This window comes from Vicia villosa, linkage group LG5 (genome assembly GCF_029867415.1).
Source record: "Vicia villosa cultivar HV-30 ecotype Madison, WI linkage group LG5, Vvil1.0, whole genome shotgun sequence".
NCBI classification, from domain to species: Eukaryota; Viridiplantae; Streptophyta; class Magnoliopsida; order Fabales; family Fabaceae; genus Vicia; species Vicia villosa.
In genome coordinates, this window is record NC_081184.1 from 165115712 (window position 1) to 165120282 (window position 4571).

The 4571-nt window shown below is 33.9% G+C and overlaps 1 long non-coding RNA gene across 1 annotated transcript; it reads right to left on the bottom strand.

Annotated features, from left to right (window-relative positions):
- Positions 1–2319: 2319 nt before the first annotated feature.
- Positions 2320–3632, bottom strand: LOC131608088 (uncharacterized). The gene is made up of 2 exons (XR_009285493.1): positions 3268–3632; positions 2320–2545 (listed from the first exon to the last, which is right to left on the bottom strand). It is a non-coding gene; the product is annotated as an uncharacterized LOC131608088 (long non-coding RNA).
- Positions 3633–4571: the final 939 nt, after the last annotated feature.

The window sequence follows — 4571 nt, forward strand, 5'->3', positions numbered from 1 at the left end:
TGCCATCAAACCGGTGAAAACCGGAAAAACCAGGAAAACCGGGAAAACCGAAAAACCGGTGGTTTAATTGCTTTTTTTTAAAAAGTTTTTTTTAATTTTTTTTTAATTTTTTCTTTAAACTTTTTTTTTTAACATTTCAGTTAAACTTTTTTTTTAATTTTTTTTAATGTATTTAGTAGTGTATTACTTAAATAGCATTCTCACATAGTTTTTTTCGTTAGTGACAAATTTAAAAACTTTATTGTCTATTTGTTATCTTTGCTAATAAATTTTCTTAAATAGCATAAACATATTGAATTTTATTTGATTTTCTTTTTAGGAAGATCCTATTTTGAATTAAATTTGGTACACATTAGAGTTATTTTGTTATAAACTATTCAATTAGATTATGTTATAATTAGACTTTGTTATATTATAATTAAACTTTGTTTAGATTATGTTGTAATTAGACTTTGTTTGCAATTAGACTTTGTATTTTTTTTTACTATTTTGTTATGTGTGATACCTTTGTTTAAAATTTGAATTTAAGTTATGAAATTGTGAATTTATGATATGATATTTTTAAAAAATTTAAAAGGTAGTTATATTTTTTTAGAGACTGAATCATCCGGTTCGACCGGTTTTATACCTATATAATGACAGGTCTATTCAACCGAGTTATCCGGTTTAATCCGGTTTGGTCGTGCAGTTCGACCAGTGACCCAGTGGTTCGACCGATAAACCAGTGACCCAGTACCCTCACCGGTTCGATGACCGGTCCGGTTTTTAAAACACTGCTCAAAAGGGTTTAAGAGGGATTAACATCCTTATATCTCCACTGTCTAGGAATTGAAACAATGCATGTACATCGTCAGCATAGTCTGTTCAAAAGCATACTGTATGACGTTGCGGTATCATTTTCGTCATCCTCCCTTAAAAGGCATACAGCTTTAGCAGGAGTTGAGTATCACAAAACATACGCAAGGTAAAGATGCAATTTAAAATGAGTGATAACGAAATAATTTATTCAAGACAAACCTATGCAATGCACTGATGATGATTATTAAAACAGATAATGTCTATCATGAGTCGAATGTTTAAACAAACATAAAAGAGACTTGCAAATGAAAGTAGATCTAATGATCCAAAGGTTTGTCCGTCTAGACGTCAATCAGTCTTGTCATGACCAGGCATATGAGCGGTGATCACCACAGGAGTTTTCAGGAGGATTGAATTTGATTTCTCCGTCATTGATCAGATCTTGGATCTTATTCTTTAATGTCCAGCAATCGTTTGTGCAATGTTCAGGGCTGTTGGAATGGTACGTGCACCTCACATTGAGTTTATATCCAGGAGTGGAGGTATTAGAATTCTTAGGAGCATCCCTCAAAGTAATCAATTTGATCTTCAACAGATGTTATAATGCTTGAGTCGACGATATTTTGATCTTTGTGAGTTGACTCTTAGGTACATATGGCTTACGTTGTTGTTGTGGTGCCGATGTAGATATCAGAAATGCCCCATCATATTGGTTGCGTTCCTTACGGCCTTTGCAGTGTCAGCCATATGAGGCTCCTCAGGTGAGTTGAAATCAATGATCTTGTCATAAATGAAGTTTTGAATCACATGCTTCAACGGTCTACAATCCTTTACATCATGATCAGGATTATTCGAATAATAAGCACATCGCGCATTCGTAATTGTACCCAGGAACAGGAGTGCCTTCAATTCTTCTTGCCCCTTGTCCACGTTCAGAATCAAAGTTTGGGATCGAATGTTCTGAGCCTGAAGATTTTTTGACTGATTGCTCGAGACTCATTGTCACACCCCAATTTTTGACCTAGTTTTTTTATATAGTCATGTCGCATTCGCATTTCATTTGCATGCAAATCATCGCATTTCTTGCATATTTCCTTCTGAGCCTGAAGATTTTTTGACTGATAGCTCGAGACTCATTGTCGCACCCCAATTTTTGACCTAGTTTTTTTATATAGTCATGTCGCATTTGCATTTCATTTGCATGCAAATCATCGCATTTCTTGCATATAGGGTCATGCTAGCATGTGCCCTAAGGGCACATGTTAAGCATACTATAATTAGAAAAAGTTAGATATAATTAAATGCAATAAAGTCAATTTTAAATTTTGATACATTGAGTACACGCGTTTCAAAAAAAAAAATCTATAAATATCTTACTAACTTGTGCCCTTGGGCACATGTTAGCTTTTCCCTTATTTATTAATATTATTGTTATTATTTTTATTTTAGTATAGTTATTATTATTATTAGTATTATTATTATTATTATTATTATTTCCTTTTTGTTTGTTCCAAAAAAGAGTATAAAAAAAAGAGTTTTATATATTGAGGCCCATTTACATTTTGTTCTTAAGCCCATTTTTTATAACAAAATAGTACAGAATTTGAAACAAAAAAATTTGTCTTCATCTTGCTGTTATCCCATGTTGCTACTCCACCGCTTCTGTCCAAGAAATCTGCCACTATGCTGCTCCATACAGACCTGCACACAAGAGTCCAAATATTTCCCAAACATGGCATACCAAAACCTGCATCGAGAAAGCACCAAAATCAGTCAAACAATAAGTTCAAAACTTCGCACACAACATGCCAAACATTGCATAGAAATGGTAGGACAAATCCCTGCATACAAAGAACAACAAACTCAGTATCACAGATTTGTTCAAAGTTTTCAAACTTTCCCCCCTAAACCTATTGCCTTGTGTCTATAAGAGAAAAGGAAGGACAGAGGCAAGAAAAAAAAGAAAACGGAGGAGGGACACAGAGAAAAACTTTTCCTTTCATACACCCTCAAACCTCTGTTAAACTTCAACTCTGCTCCTTCAATACAAAACTCTGCTAAATACTCAAATCCACCCTAAAACCTCTTCATTCATCCTCACCTAAACACAACCTTACCTCATCCATCACGAAATCTCACTAGTCCCTCAACCTGAACAACATAAACACAACTCACCACACCACCATCTTCACATAACCCTCAAACACTCATACAAAACTTCAAAGTCTCACAACCGAGTCACATCATAAACCGTCCATCACAACCTACAACCTTCAAACGTCATAAACCTTCACTTAGAACAACACAGCCGCAGAGTAACCTCCCTCACTCAAATTTTCCGGAAAAAAATATACCGAACACATAACCCACGGCAATAGACAGCATCACATCGAATAACAACAACAAACAAAAGCTCAGGCACAGTGAAGAAGAAGAGTCAGAAGCAGGCCAAAGGAGGAAGAAGAGTACCTGAGTAGATTCGCCGAAAGGATGTAATTCTCGTCGTCGACATCGTATCTCTTTTTTCCCTGATCATTTGTCTTTAATCATTTTCTTTGATTTCCATGTAATTTATAATTTGTAGTCTGAAGAACATATTGAATTTGGGCTTATTGGGTTTACTTTGGGGGTTAGGTTTCTTTTTGATGTTTTTGTTTGTTTGTGTCTGAGTTTGAATTGTGATGGCATCGAGAGAAGGGAGTTTCGGTTGTTGTTATTGTTGTGTTGATACCGAATCGAGAGAGCGAGAGACTGGAAGAGAGACGCAATTGAGAGAGAGCGATCCGCGTGAGAGGGAGAGATCTCCTTCTTTTCCGTTTCTTTCACGATGAAGAGGCACCAAATGCTTGTTTAGGTTAAAACCGGTTTGGATTAGTGGATAGAGTTTTGGAGCGGGTCGAACCGGTCCGCCGGGCCCAATGTTTTTTTTTTGTTAGTTTTCATTTGGTCCTGGTATTCTTACAGATTGCACAATCCTCCAGCCCATTTCCCTTTTTTATTTATTTATTAGTTATGTTTTTTTCTTTTTTCTTTTTTACAGCTTTCTCTTTATGGGCCTCACACCCTATTTCGGATTTCACCTCCCCATGGCCCAATGTGCTTCTTTTTTACTATTATATTTATATATATATATATATATATATATATATATATATATATATATATATATATATATATATATATATATATATATATATATATATATATATCAATTATTTTTTTTTAGTGATAAGTAATCCCTTTTTTAATTAAATGTTAGATTTGTTTTCCTATAAAAAAATCATCAAAAATGTTTATTATTTACTTTATTCTCTTAGATTTATTAAAAGACAAAAATATCTTTCTAGTTGTATGTTTAGATTTCTTTCCAAATATTTTAAAATGATACAAAAAATATCTTTTTAATCGAATCGAATTTTGAGTCTTAATGGATGAATCAAGGAGGGTTCTTACGTACTTGTATTCCATTAAAGGCTCCATAAAACTCGATTTAATCCACCTTTCTTTTATTTACTAAACACTTTCTTTTAATCAAATCATTTTAGTCTATCATTTTAGTCTTTCTTGTACAAGTTGTTCTTTAAGCCGTTAGGCGATGGCCGTTAAGCCATTGTTTAAGCACGTAGACTCCATTAAAGACTTCATAAAACTCGATTTAGCTAATGTTCTTTCAAGCGTTTAAGCTTGCCGTTAAGCTTTTGTTTGAACGCTAGAATTCCATAAAAAGATCTTTCAAACCTAATTCATCTCCCCTTTCACAAAACAATTTCAAC